Here is a 15,615-nt window from a genome sequence, read left to right on the forward strand (position 1 = left end):
TTCCCCCAAGTCTCCCGATACAAATGATACCTCACTTGTGTGGGTAGGCCTAGCGCCCGTGACAGGAAATGCCCCAAAACACAATGTGTGCACATCCCATTTTTTTGACAGAAAACAGAGCTGTTTTTTGCAAAGTGCCTAGCTGTGGATTTTGGCCTCTAGCTCAGCCGGCACCTAGGGAAACCTACCAACCCTGTGCATTTTTGAAAACTAGAGACCTAGGGGAATCCAAGATGGGGTGACTTGTGGGGCTCTGACCAGGTTCTTTTACCCAGAATCATTTGCAAACCTCAAAATGTGGCTAAAAAAACACGTTTTCCTCTCATTTCGGTGACAGAAAGTTCTGGAATCTGAGAGGATCCACAAATTTCCTTCCACCCAGCGTTCCCCCAAGTCTCCCGATAAAAATGATACCTCACTTGTGTGGGTAGGCCTAGTGCCCGCGACAGGAATAGATCACACAATGGTAAATGTTGGTCCTTACATGAGGCAGCTGTTGACCCTGGGGTGATCCATTCCTGACACAGGCACTAGGTGTAGGCACTCAAGTGGGGTAGTGTTTTTACCAGGACAGGTGAGGAGTCACTGGGTGGTAGGAATTTTGTGGATCCCAGCATATTCCTGTAGTTTGTGTGACAGAAATGCGAGAAAAATAGAGTTTTTATTCAACATTCCAGCTTTGCAGGGTATTCTGGGTAAGAAAACTTTGGGGAATCCACATAAGTTACACCTCTGTGGACTCCCCCGAATGTCTAGTTTCCAGAAATGTTTGGGTTTAGTGTGTTTCTCTATATGGCCGTCGAACCCAGGACCAAAAGCACAGGTGCCTGCCTTACAAAACCAGTTTGTTTTGCCATAGATACTTTTGATGTCTCCACAATACGATTTGGGCGGTGGAATTTGGGGCTGAACTAAATTGGGGAGCTCCCAAGACAGCACTGTCTCTCTCTCTCTCTGCTTGCCACCGCATTCACCTGCTCTCTGGGTTGGGCTAACCCACTATTACCCAGTTGCACAAACTGCTTGCGAAGGGCAGCAGGACTGTCCTCATCACCTCCCTCATAATGTACTGGAAGAGGAGTTATCGAATGGGACTCCTCTGACTGAAAAATCACTCCCAGAGTCTGCACCATTGTCCTATCCCTCAGATGATGTGTCAGTATCTGATGTCTCAGTCTCTGATTCTATGTCAGAGCTGTCCTCTATAACCCGAGTGCCGGCAGCAGTCATCCATCAAGATGCCATCTCTGCTATTGGCTAAACTGTTGCTCTAAAACACTAGCCTACGTAGACAGTCACGAAATCGATGGTGTGTGTGAGATACGTGCAACAGTAGAGGCCACCTTACCTGCGCTTCTTCCCTCAAACAGCACGTTCTTTCAAGACACTCAAAAAACACCTTGTCACATACCATTCGTCACAGTCTTTAGCACATCCTGCGCCCAGTCCAACAATCATTATTGGTGCTCCCACTCCCTCCTCCTCAGATTCCCTCATTACCACCCAACAAAAGTGCACTTCATCTCTCCATAGCCGCCCTCCACCCCGCACATACATTTCATTGGTATTATAGCACAGGTAATGGCTGACTTTACTAATGTACTCAGCTATTTACATAAAATACAGATTTGCTCTTTGCAGTAGGCATATAAAACTTCTGCACTTCTTTATGGCACTAAAACTGCCACTAGACAAGTCTGACCCTTTTGAAGCAGAAACATAGTCACAATACTTACTTGACTTTTTTATTGCTGCCTAAAAGCTACAGTTGAAAAGCGTCAGTTGAAGTATGTGCATTGCTTTGAAGACGCAAGCTGCAACTGCAAGACAACTGGTGGCAAATCTATATATATATATATATATATATATATCACTTTTATATGTGGGTCTGGTTTTCCTGGGGGCCGATCGCAGCCCCCAGGGAAACCACACACATATTGACAAAATTATAGATCTATCTATAGATATAGCCATGTACATAGATATATCTACATAGATATATCTATATATATATATATATATATATATATATATATATAGATCTATTTTTTTTTTTGTTGTTATATGGTTTCCTTCGGGGCCAAAATGGCCCCCAGGGAAACCCTACAACAACTAAAAAAAAATATTGCCCCCACAGGGGGTCGCCCTGCCCATTTATTTTTATTTATTTATTTTTTGGCGAAAAAAAAATGTATCCCCTGCGAGGGGGCGCAATCGCCCCTCCCCCCCCCCAGGGGACACCTACCTTTAAAAAAAAAAAAAATGCCCGGGGGGGGGGCGACCCGTTTTCCGAGGGGGCCGACCCCCCCAAGTGAAATCCCTGGCATCTAGTGGTGTTTCCTGGCCCCCGATCGCAGCTGTGCTGCGATCGGGGGCCAGGAAACACTTTCAGAAGGCCACGTAAGAAAGGGGAGAGTCTCCCCTTTCTTACGAGGCCTTCTGAAACTGTTTCCTGGCCCCACGATCGCAGCTGTGCTGCGATCAGGGGCCAGGAAACCTGAAAGTGTTTCCTGGCCCCCTATCGCAGCACAGCTGCGACCGAGGGCCAGGAAACACTTTCAGGAAGGCCTCGTAAGAAAGGGGAGACTCTCCCCTTTCTTATGAAGCCTTCCCGAATGTGGGGAAGGCTGTTTTCCCCATTGGAGCAGGAGCGGCCGCAAGGCTGCTTCCTGCTCCGATGGGGAAATCAACTTTGTTACGTCACTTTGGCGCGCTGACGTCACAAAGGGGTGGGTGGGGGGCGGGGGGAGACACGGAAGCTTCTGTGTCTCCCTGGGATATTAAAAAAATAATAATAATCGCACCCGAGGATTTATTAACCCCCTCTCTGGTGTCGGCCACTGGTCGTGACCCGCACCAGGGAGGTAGTGTGGGGTTAAGATTGAATCTATGACTGAGCTCTCTATCAAACGGTTCACTAGAGATCAAAGTCAGCCACACCCTGGAGTCAAACAAAGTTTCTACATTCAGATTCTCAATCATCACTCAATTCTTTGGATATTTCTTCAAACCATCCTTAGTATGCACTGCAAAATTCGGTCTTCTATCACTTCACAGCTTCAGGAGAAGTGTTCTTGAATGCACAACATCACTTCTTAAAATTCCCCTTTTTGTTGCAAGATTTACAAACAGAATTCCAAGGTGGACATTTCTCAAAAGCAAAATGCAGCGGATTTCCACAATAACAACAGACACCCTTGTATCTCCCTTAATGAGACTGCATTTTCTTTCTGCTCCCATCCCCCTTGTTTTCATCGTCCCGGACATCCACCTTGCTCACAGTATTTTTTTTAAAACTTTTATCCAGCTCTGTACAGGCTATGCTATGTTCAATCCGTTTGGCAATGCTAATGGCCTCATGTAAGGGACGATCATCCATCACCGACAACTTTCGTCTAATTTTGTCACTGCGACACCGCAGCATAAACAGATCCCTGATGAGCTCTTCCAAAGTAGCCCCAAACTTGCAGGTAGAAGCTAGCTTTCTCAAAGACGTTACATACTCCTCCAGACTCTCATTAGCTTTCTGCTCTTTCATGCCAAAATGGTAAGGTTTTAGGCAGGCGGCATAGGTCTAATTTATACATGCGCTTGTCAAATTCACTCAATTCTCCATCCTGATCCCGCAAATTTGGGAGATGCTCAAATACCTCCTGTCCCTTGCTGTCCAAACAAGTGCAACAACAAGGCGGTTTTCCTTTAGCTAGAGAGGTTAGTGCCACACACTCTAGAATAATGTAGCCATTTTTCTTCCACTCGGACCATGGAAGGATAGTTCACCAGGGGAAGAGAGAAAAAATGGTGTGGGAATAACCTTCTACATGATGAGTTGGCAAGCTCGAGGGGGAGAGAGACAAATAACAAGGAGCGCTTTAGCAAAGTCAGAAATTGTCTTAAGCAAAACAGTATGTTTGCCCAATCTATGTATAAGGCGTGTTTGTCGCCAATAGCAACAGGCTGTTTCCCAGAAGTGAGGTACTTGTCTCTAAAATATGTGGCATGCCTATCGCAGGTGAAACAGGCAAAACTAAATGATGACACAAATGCCGTAAGTCCATGTCTAAGGCGTGCCAAACCCTGGCAAAAAAGTTAGTTCCCAAGAATATATGGCGTGCCCATCGCCAGAGGCAACAGACTTTCTGAATGATACCACAAAAAAGTACTTACAACTGAGCTGCTAAGCATCTATCGCTCTAGTGTAGTATCCTAAAGTAAAAAGCAACATTGACGAAAAACCAGGCTTCAAGAAGCAAGGCGTGCCTATCACCATGGAGGGACAGGCACAGAAAGAAACAAGAATTTGCAATGCAACGGGTCTCGCATTTGCTCGAGTTAGAGCTATTGGCGTTGTAAACTCCTAACAGGACTTTTTTTGCCACATAAGTATCAGCGATAAGGAGAGACACCAAAGGAAAAAGCAACAGGTGCACTCCCAGACCTGCGCTGGCCACAGTTACCTAGACAGAAACTTGAAAGAGTGTTTGGATGTGAATGATTCAGAAGTGCACACTTTCAATGAGAATCATAACTTACAATAGTTGTGTCGCAGCACATCTACTGTACATCTACTTTAATTCTTTTTCTATGAAATCACTTGGGGTGTATGATTTTACTTCTGTGACTAGGTTGTCTTAGGATCTTCAAGAAAACTAGTTGAATGTGTTAATCACTCCTCTTTGCCCTACCATTTCCAAGAGCCTGAGTCACAACATGTTCAGCATTCATAAATCAATCTCATGACAATAAACAGCTGGATTTAGGTACAAAGGCCCAGTTTTATACTTTCTTTGACCCGCATTTGCGTCATTTTTTTACGCAAAAGCGGCATAAACTTAAAAAATACAATTATATTTTGTACGTTTGTGTCGCTTTTGCATAAAAAAATGACGCAAATGAGGCGTAAAACAAGTATACATATGGGCCCAAATCCATAAAACCTCATTCTCAGGATGAGGATAAACTTACAGACTATAAATCTCACGCATTTCTGTGTAAAAGTACCTCTATATGGTATTCAGGCCTCCAGAGTCTTAACCTTCTGATTATCCAAACTATTCCAAAGGCGTCTCAAAATCTGGACAGACTTATTTGGTTTTGAAAAATGTGGCTGTTGGAAAGTATAAAGAATGTTATTAAGGAACAGGCATCTACATATTTTTCCTGGATGTAGTGGAAGGGCTTTCTGGACATAAAGAATATTAGCCATAGTGTAAAACTGATGGATTTCATGCAAGCTGGGCATCTGTCAGTGTGCAGGGATGGAATGTATGATTTTCAGATATTTTTATGCAACAGCAAAGCAATTTTAGGACTCCCAAACATGGGTGACTTTTGAAATATCATTGGTGTAAAGCTGCATCTCAAAGTTACTCAATTTACTGTGAACCTGGACCCAACATATTATGATAATTGGATATCTAATTGGCTACTTAAGTAAATACTGTTGTTGCAAAAATAGTGATGTTGCAGGGAAATAAACTGTAAGCCTTACTTCTCGGATAAAATCCAAAAACAATTCCAAACATGAATAGGAAAAAAACATTGTACAGTATATGTCCGTCATAGACATGTTCCCGTTTAAAGCAAGTTGCAATAACAACATTCCAGAAAGACTTCGGGCCGTATTTATACTTCTTGGCGCACAACAGTTGTGCGTCAAAAAATGTAACGCCGGCTAACGCCATTCCAAAGCGCCATGCGGGCGCCGTATTTATGGAATGACGTTAGCCGGCGGAGCTGCCTGGTGTGCGTAAAAAAAAATGACTTACACCAGGCAGCGCCGGCGTAGGGGAAAATGGAGCTTGGGCGCCAAAAAATGTGGCAAGTCAGGCTGAGGCAAAATTTTCGCCTTAACCCGATTAGCGCCATTTTATTTGACTCCCAACCCCCATTGAAATGACTCCTGTCTTAGCAAAGGCAGGAGTCATGCCCCCTTGCCCAATGACCATGCCCAGGGGACTTCTGTCCCCAGGGCATGGTCATTGGGCATAGTGGCATGTAGGGGGGCACAAATCAGGCCCCCCTATGCCACAAAAAAAGAAAATATATATACTTACCTGAACTTACCTTAAGTTCCCTGGGATGGGTCCCTCCATCCTTGGGTGTCCTCCTGGGGTGGGCAAGGGTGGCAGGGGGTGTCCCTGGGGGCATGGGAGGGCACCTCTGGGCTCCTTCCGAGCCCACAGGTCCCTTAACACCTGCCCTGACCAGGCGTTAAAAAATGACGCTAATACGGCTGGACGTCATTTTTTTTGACCCGCCCACTCCCGGGCGTCATTTTTGCCCGGGACTGTAAATACGGCGCACATGCCTCGGAGTCATTTTTTAGACGGGAACGCCTACCTTGCATATCATTAACGCAAGGTAGGTGTCCACGCTAAAAAATGACGCAAACTCCAAGATCTTTGGCGCTAGACGGGTCTAACGCCAAAGTATAAATATGGAGTTAGTTTTGCGTCGGATTTGCGTAAAAAAAACCGACGCAATTCCGGCGCTTCATGCCCTTGGAATGTGAATGCTGAAGGCAGGCAGCATTTGTGGGTTCCCCATTCAGCACCGTTAATGAGGACATTTCTGCCAAACGGATGACACCTTGGACAGCAGCTCCATCGGTGGTATCGCTGGCCCACTTCTGATTCTGATATTCATATAAATTAAGAGCCATAATTATACTTTTTTATTGCCGTATTTGCGCCGCTTTTTGACGCAAAAGCGGCACAAACTTAGAAAATACAATTGTATTTTGTAAGTTTGTGCCATTTTTGTGTCAAAAAATGACACAAATGTGGTTCTAAAAAAAGCATAAATAAGGGCCTAAATGTCATGTGTAATCTTGAAATGTGGAAAACGAATCTTAACCACGAGTATTTTTCATCAGAGACAAGATCCGCAAAGCATTCATGTGAAATTCACAACATTTTCAAATTCTCAAAGATAACAGGCGTTCCCTTAGCCCGGTTAAGAAATCTTTCTCCAGAGAATGTTCACTACATTGTTGCCCCCGGAACAGCTGTAGTGGATCTGAGAAGCACAGCGCGCACAGACAAATTAGCGCTCTGAGGATCGCCTACTGCTACCAGAGTTGTAGCGAATAAAGCAGTGTAACTTAGACTTCACCCCTACATATCAGAGAAGCGATATATATGTGCACCTGACTCTATGTACATTGTAAACGCTGACATTTTTACAAATTAATATTCATGTATTCTGAGTGTTGAATCTGCATAGAAAATAAGTTAACATAGAAACATAATACACACATTTGAAATTGTGCCTATTTGAGTGACCAACAGTAATCACAAAGTGTACTTATTAATAGCTTATTAGTGTAAAATGTTGAGCTCATGTTTGGATTAATGTAGTAGTATGTCATATTAAGGGCTATGTATCATGTATTTGCTCTATTAATGATAAACCATAATTTAGGGAGGTCTTGGGCCTAGTTGCACGGCCTAATGTCAAGCTGCATTTATTAGGCGAACTGTAAAATGGCTGATTAAGAGAAATACATTGTGATTTTCCATTTCATGGACCGAATGTTATTAACTAGAATTCGTTCCCATGAGAACTGCTTGCTAGAATAGTTGTACTAGCTAGGGAAACATTGTATAAAACAGTGTGTGTAAAGGCGACCTTCCCAGGAGAAGACAGTGAATGCGCTGACTGGAGTATTAGCTGATACAAGTTCGTTTGACCAATAGCAACGTGGTAAGTAGTTTTAGGGAATCTAACTTTGCCAGACTGCACTGAGAGGAGGGAGGCCATTCCGCTATGTTCTCCTTAACCCTCTTGAGCGTTTAGGTATTATTCCTTCCGAACAGCAAGAAGAGGCTTTGCTTTACTTTCCTGAACTTTAATGCTGAATTCCGAAGCTTTGTTGACCGAACAGATGTCCAGTTGACAAAGACGGTTAAAGCTTGCTGAACCATACTGAGGCAAAGTATAAGACGATGTTACTGATTGTTATGTATAATTGCTTTTGTCCCTAGGTACCAACCGCTAATTTTGACAGAGCCATAGTTAGATGTTTGCCAAATCTGTGTTGACTAAATTGTTTTGCATGAAGCCCAAACATGCTATACTAATCTGAAGGTAGTTAGGATACCCACTAATAACCACTGATGATGCTTGCTACATGTGATAACAGTTGATGTCTTTCCTTTGCGGATTCTAAGGCCCGTATTTATACTTTTTGACGCAAAACTGCGCTAACGCAGTTTTGCGTCAAAAAGTTTAGCGCCGGCTAACGCCATTCTGAAGCGCCATGCGGGCGCCGTATTTATTGAATGGCGTTAGCCGGCGCTAGCAGACCGGCGCTGCCTGGTGTGCGTGGAAAAAAACCACGTACACCAGACAGCGCCGGCGTAGGGGGAAAATGGCATATGGGCGTCTTAAAATGGGGCAAGTCAGGTTGCGTCGAAAAAATCGTCGTAACCCGACTTGCGCCACTTTTTTTTCGACGCCCATCCCCCATCAACATGACTCCTATCATTGTAAAGATATGAGTCATTCCCCCTTGCCCAATGGCCATGCCCAGGGGACTTCTGTCCCCTGGGCATGGTCATTGGGCATAGTGGCATGTAGGGGGGCACAAATCAGGCCCCCCTATGCCACAAAAAAAAAAAAAAAAAATACTTACCTGAACTTACCTTTATGTCCATGGGATGGGTCCCTCCGTCCTTGGGTGTCCTCCTGGGGTGGGCAAGGGTGGCAGGGGGGGTCCCTGGGGGCAGGGGAGGGCACTCTGGGCTCATTTTGAGCCCACTTGTCCCTTAACGCCATGCCTGACCCAGGCGTTAAAAAGCGGCGCAAATGCGCCGTTTTTGGCCACGCCCACTCCCGGGCGTCATTTTTGCCCGGGAGTATAAATACCACGTAAAGGCCTGGGAGTCATTTTTTAAGACGGGAACGCCTCCCTTGCATATCATTAACGCAAGGAAGGGGTTCACGCTAAAAAATGACGCACACTCCGGGCACTTTGGCGCCCGAAGCGTCTAACGCCATAGTATAAATATGGCGTTAGTTGGCGTTAGTTTAGCGTCGAATTTGCGTCGAAAAAAACGACGCAAATTCGGCGCAACCAGAGTATAAATACGGCCCTAAATGTATGCCATTTCTCTTGCGCAGTTACTCTTGCTACTGGTTTGTACTGTAACCTTAGAATGTGTAGTGGTCCAAGCCTTGATTAAATTGCGATTCTTTAGAAGATTTGGGCAGCCGGTATTGTTTCCTGATGCTTATCATTTGATTTTGAGACTAAGTTACGTTGTTAATATAGGGAAATAAACATTTTAACTTTTACATATGGTGTGATTATTCATGGCGAAGAGGTCATGGTGCGTGGAAATTACTTACTCCTATGATTATTGATATTATGGATTGTCATCGCTATTGATTTGTATTGGTATGGAGTTTCATGGTGGGAACTACTCTAAGCGCAGTCAAAAGGTCAGTCGAACCTCCAACGCGTCCCCATATAAACTAATGATCAATAACTAAATAAGGTCAGATACGTTGTTGGAAATGGCCTTTCCGCAGGGTCACTCCCAAACTTTTTGCCTTCCTCCTTCTCTTTTTCTGACCAAATTTTTTCTGGCTTTAGGAGTCTGCACACTTTACCACTGCTAATCAGTGCTAAAGTGCATATGCTCTCTCCTTAAAACATGGTGACATTTGCTCATACCCAACTGGCATATTTAATTTACTTGCAAATTCCTAGCAAAGTGCATTCCATGTGCCCAGGGCCTGTAAATTAACTACTACTAGTGGGCCTGCAGCACTGGTTGCGCCACCTGCATAAGTAGCCCTTAACCATGTCTCAGGCCTGCCACTGCAAGACCTGTGTGTGCAGTTTCACTGCCAAATCGACTTGGCATTTAAAAGTAATTGCGAAGCCTTAATCTCACCTTTTTCTACACATAAGTCACCCCTAAGGTAGGCCTTAGGTAGCCCATAGGAAAGGGTGCTATGTAGGTAAAAGGCAGGACATGAACATGTGTGTTCTATATGTCTTGGTAGTGTAAAAATCCTAAATTCGTTATACACTGCTGTGAGGCCTGCTCCTCTCATAGGATAGCATTAGGGCTACCCTCATATACTGTTTGAGTGGTAGATTGTGATCTGAAAGGAGTAGCCAGGTCATATTTAGTATGGCCAGAATGGTAATACAAAAACCTGCTGACTGGGAAAGTTGGATTTAATATTACTATTCTAGAAATGCCACTTTTAGAAAGTGAGCATTTCTCTACACTTAAATCCTTCTGTGCCTTACAATCCACTTTTGGCTGGGTTAGTTCACACCTCCCTTGTGCATGCATTTCACTCAGACAACCCCAAACACAGGATGCTCAGTCACACCTGGACACATCTGCATACTGAATGGGTATTCCTGAGCTGGGAGGGTGGAGGGACTGACACTTGCATGTCAAATGACAGTGGCCTGCCCTCACACAATGGGCTGCCAAACCCCCTACTGGGACCCTGGCAGGCAGGATGGAACTGAAAGGGGTCCTTGTGCAATTCTAAGCCACTCTTTGAAGTCTCCCCCACTTCAAAGTCACATTTGGGTATTTAAACATGACCTCTGACCCTACTAGCTCAGACACTTCTGGACAAGATAGCACTGGTGAAGAAACTCTGAACCAGAACCTGCAATCTGCCGTGAGAAGCTGCCTGGCTGCCCAAAGGACTCACCTGACTGCTTTTCTGCAAAGGACTGCTGTGTTGCCTTGCTGCCCTCTGGTTCTGCTGAGAAGTGCTCTCCAGGGGCTTGGATTGAGCTTGCCTCCAGTTTTCTGAAGTCTCAGGGACAAAAAGACTTCATCTCTGCAAAGTACTCCTTGTGCGACGAAATTTCGATGCACAGTCTGCCAGAAATGGTGTGCAGCCTGCATCGCGGTGAGAAAATCACCACATGCCGAACCAGAACAAAGCAGCCTGGCTCCCTGAATGGAGATCGACGCAGCGCCAGTGTTGCGACCAGAACTTCGACGTACGGCCCAACGGATCGGCACATAGCCGAGCCGGAACAATGCGGCCCGTCTTCCTGCAAGAAAAATCGACAAAGCACCTGCTGTGCGGCAGAAATGTCCCCGCATCGCCCACTGGATCAACGCAGCTCCTGTGACTTCGTTCTGCACACCCAGGATTTCTCTGCATCATCCCCGGGGCATCCAAATACCCCGCAACCCGAAGAGGATCCAAGTCTGCGTGCCGGAAATCTACGCAAGGCCCTGGCTGCATGAAAAATATCGACCGACGCACACCTCCCCATTTTCCAAGCATCTCCTCCTCTGCAGTCCCTTGTGGATAATTTAGACGCAAACCAGGTACTTTGTGCTTGCAAGAGATTCTTATTGCTTTTAAGAACTTAAGACTGTTTATCATTCTCTAAAGGGATATTTCCCTTTGGCCAGGAGCTCGCTCCCCCACGATCGCAGCACCGCCTTGCTGCCTCCGTGTCCCCGACCCCCGCTGCTGTTCGCGTGTTCGAGGCCCTCCTCCACACGCAGGCACCTGCCTGCTCCTCATCCCTGGTGTCTAGTGGGCTTCTGATAAGCATCGCTAGACTTGTGCAGTAGTACTTTTTGCTTTCTGTGCTCTGTTTTTATTTGTGCAGTGTCCATCTGTCTTATTCCACTCTTTGTGGCAGTTTCTTGCCCAGTGTTTTTATTTGTGCCGTGTCCATCTGTCTTATTCCACTCTTTTTGCCAGTTTCTTGCCCGTGTTTTTATTGTGCCATGTCCTTCTGTCTTACTCCACTCTTTGTGCCTGTTTTTTTGCCCCCTTGTTTTATTGTGCCGTGTCCTTCTGTCTTACTCCACTCTTTGTGCCTGTTTTTTGCCCCCTTGTTTTTACTGTGCCGTGTCCATCTGTTTTTGTTCCACTTTTTGCACCTGCTTTTGCCCCTTGTGCGCTCCCCCGCTCTCTCTGAGCCGCTCACCGTTCCCCTGCCGTTGCGTCCCTGTGGCCCCGCCCCCATTTGCCTCTCCCTCCCGCCTCCCAGCTGCTCCTCCCTCCCACCTTCCTTCTTAATGGCGGTCGCTGTGCGTCGAGGGTGAGCGACCTCTGACCTACCTTTGGCCAGGAGCTCGCTCCCCCACGATCGCAGCACCGCCTTGCTGCCTTCATGTCCCTGACCCCCGCCCACACTGCTGTTCGCAGGTTCGAGGCCCTCCTCAACCCGCAGGCACCCGCCTGCGCCTTATCCCTGGTGTCTAGTGGGCTTCTGGTAAGCATCGCTAGAATTCTGCAGTAGTACTTTTTGCTTTCTGTGCTCTGTTTTTATTTGTGCCGTGTCCATCTTTCTTATTCCACTCTTTGTGCCAGTTTCTTGCCCTGTGTTTTTATCTGTGCCGTGTCCATCTGTCTTATTCCACTCTTTGTGCCTGTTTCTTGCCCCGTGTTTTTATTGTGCTGTGTCCTTCTGTCTTACTCCACTCTTTGTGCCTGTTTTTTTGCCCCCTTGTTTTATTGTGCTGTGTCCTTCTGTCTTACTCCACTCTTTGTGCCTGTTTTTTGCCCCCTTGTTTTTACTGTGCCGTGTCCATCTGTTTTTGTTCCACTTTTTGCACCTGCTTTTGCTCCTTGTGCGCTCCCCCGCTCCGGCTCTCTCTGAGCCGCTCACTGTTCCCCTGCCGTTGCGTCCCTGCAGCCCGCCCCCCTCATGCCCCCATTCACCTCTCCCTCCCGCCTCCCAGCTGCTCCTCCCTTCTCAATGGCGGTCGCTGTGCATCCGCGCAGTGGGCGCGCCGCTGGTGTACCAGAGGCGCACCAGAGGCAAGCCCGTCTGCGCCCGTCTGAGCCTGGACTGCGCCCAGCGCCACCCCCCTGGTCCTTGGGACCCCTGCACCTCCGGACGTCGCTACATGGCCAGCGACCTCAACACCCTCAACCCTGGCCACAACACTGACTGCTTCCAATCCTCTCCAAGGAACACCTTTGGTCCCTTCTCCTGCTACACCTGCAATTTCACCAGCGACAAAACAGCGAAACCCCCCAAAGCCGGATCCAACCACCTCAACTGCATACTCCACAACACCTGCTCCGCTTGAAAGCATGCCATCGCACTCTGGGACCTACTCAACACTACCACCCCAATCGTAGCCTTCCTGACCGAAACCTGGTGGAACGATTCCTCTGCACCCGACATCGCCATAGCTATCCCGGACGGCTACAAGATCACCCGAAGAGACCGCACCAATGGCATCGGAGGAGGAATAGCTATTGCCCACAAATCCACCCTCAAAGTCTCCACCTACACGGATGACACCCTCAAGACCACCGAGCACCTACACTTCCAGATCCACACCGACCCCAACACCACCCTCAGTGGAACTCTCATCTACAGACCCCCAGGCCCACGAGCACCCTTCAACGACACCATTGCCGAACTCACCAGCACCCACGCACTCCCCTCCACGGACTACAACCTCATCGGAGACCTCAATTTCCACCTAGAAAACAACAACGACCTCAACTCCATCACACTGATCGACAACCTCTCCAACCTCAGACTCCGGCAACTCGTCACCACACCCACCCACATCGCCGGCCACATGCTTGATCCCATCTCCACCACAAGCACCCACGTCACCTTCAACCACACCACAAACTCTACTGGACAGACCACCACTGCATCCATTTCACCCTCAAGAAACAAACCAAGCATCACTGCCCCCAACAACCACCTCGCCGCTGCTGGAGCAAAGTCACCGAAGAGCAACTTAACAATACCTTTGCCCAGAACCCTACCACCGACCCCACAGAACCAGACACCGCCGCTCTCAACCTCAGACAGTGGATCACCAACTGCGCCAACTCACTAGCACCGCTCAAGAACCCAGCCAACAACCAAGATTGCAAAAAAGCCACCTGGTTCACCGACGAGCTCCAAGCCTCCAAACGCGACTGCCAGAAACTAAAAAAGAAATGGCTCCACGAACGCACCCCTGACAACCACACAGCCCTCAAGGACGCCTCCTGCAGGCACCACCAACTCATCAGAATAACCAAGAGATCCTCCTTCAAAGACCGCCTGGATAACAACGCACACAACAGCAAAGAGCTCTTCAACATCGTGAAAGAACTCTCCAACCCCAGCACGAACGTCAACGACATCCCACCATCTCAAGAACTCTGCGACTCTCTGTCCACCTACTTCCTCCAGAAAATCACCGACATCCACACCAGCTTCTCCACCACACCCACGCCTGACCCCATCCCCGCTAGCACCACCCGCACCAACCACCTGACCTCCTGGGCCAACGTCAACAACACAGAGACACTCAAGATCCTGAACTCCATCCACTCAGGATCTCCGTCGGACCCATGCCCTCACCACATATACAACAAAGCTGACGCAATCATCGTCCCCCAACTACGGAAGTTCATCAATATCTCCTTTGAAACAGCAACTTTCCCGGAAAGCTGGAAGCATGCCGAAATCCACGCCCTCCTGAAGAAGCCCAAAGCTGACACTCAAGATCTCAAAAACTTCCGTCCCATCTCCCTGCTCCCGTTCCCGGCGAAGGTCATTGAAAAAATCGCCAACACGCAACTGACCCACCACCTCGAAGACAACAACATCCTGGACACCACCCAGTCAGGGTTCAGACGGAACCACAGCACCAAGACCGCCCTCCTAGCCGCCACAGATGACATCAGACGCCAACTGGACCACGGAGAAACATCAGCCCTCATCCTCCTGGACCTATCTGCCGCCTTCGACACAGTCTGCCACCGCACCCTGATAGCCCGCCTCTTCAAAGCCGGAATACAAGACAAAGCCCTCGACTGGATCGCTTCCTTCCTCCACGACCAAACCCAAAGTGTATGCCTCCCCCCTTCCGATCCAAAGCCACCAACATCGTCTGCGGCATACCCCAGGGCTCCTCCCTCAGCCCTACCCTGTTCAATATCTACATGGCCCCCTCTCACAAATGGCCCGCCAATATGACCTCAACATCATCTCCTAAGCCGATGACACACAGCTCATCCTCTCCCTCACCAAAGACCCGCACACCGCTAAAACCAACCTCCATGAGGGCATGAAGGCCATCGCCAAATGGATGAGAAACAGCAGGCTGAAGCTGAATTCGGACAAGACGGAGGTCCTCATCCTCTGACCCACCCCCTCAGCCTGTGACAACTCATGGTGGCCGACCACACTGGGAACCCCTCCAACTCCCACCAACCATGCCAGCAATCTAGGATTCATCCTCGACTCCTCCATCTCCATGTCCAAACAGGTCAACGCAGTCTCCTCATCCTGCTACAACACCCTCCGCATGCTCCGCAGGATCTACAAGTGGATCCCGACCGAAACAAGAAGAACCGTGACACAGGCCCTCGTCAGCAGCAAGCTAGACTACGGCAACGCACTCTACACAGGCATCCCTGCCAAACACCTACAAAGCCTCCAGTGCATCCAAAATTCCTCCGCCTGACTGATCCTCAATGTTCCCCGCCGCAACCACATCTCCCACCACCTGAGAGACCTTCACTGGCTCCCCGTAGACAAGAGGATCACTTTCAAACTACTCACCCACGCACACAAGGCCCTCTACAACACCGGACCAGCCTACCTAAACAGCAGACTCAGCTTCTACACCCCCA

This window comes from Pleurodeles waltl, chromosome 3_2, assembly GCF_031143425.1.
Source record: "Pleurodeles waltl isolate 20211129_DDA chromosome 3_2, aPleWal1.hap1.20221129, whole genome shotgun sequence".
Lineage (NCBI taxonomy): Eukaryota > Metazoa > Chordata > Amphibia > Caudata > Salamandridae > Pleurodeles > Pleurodeles waltl.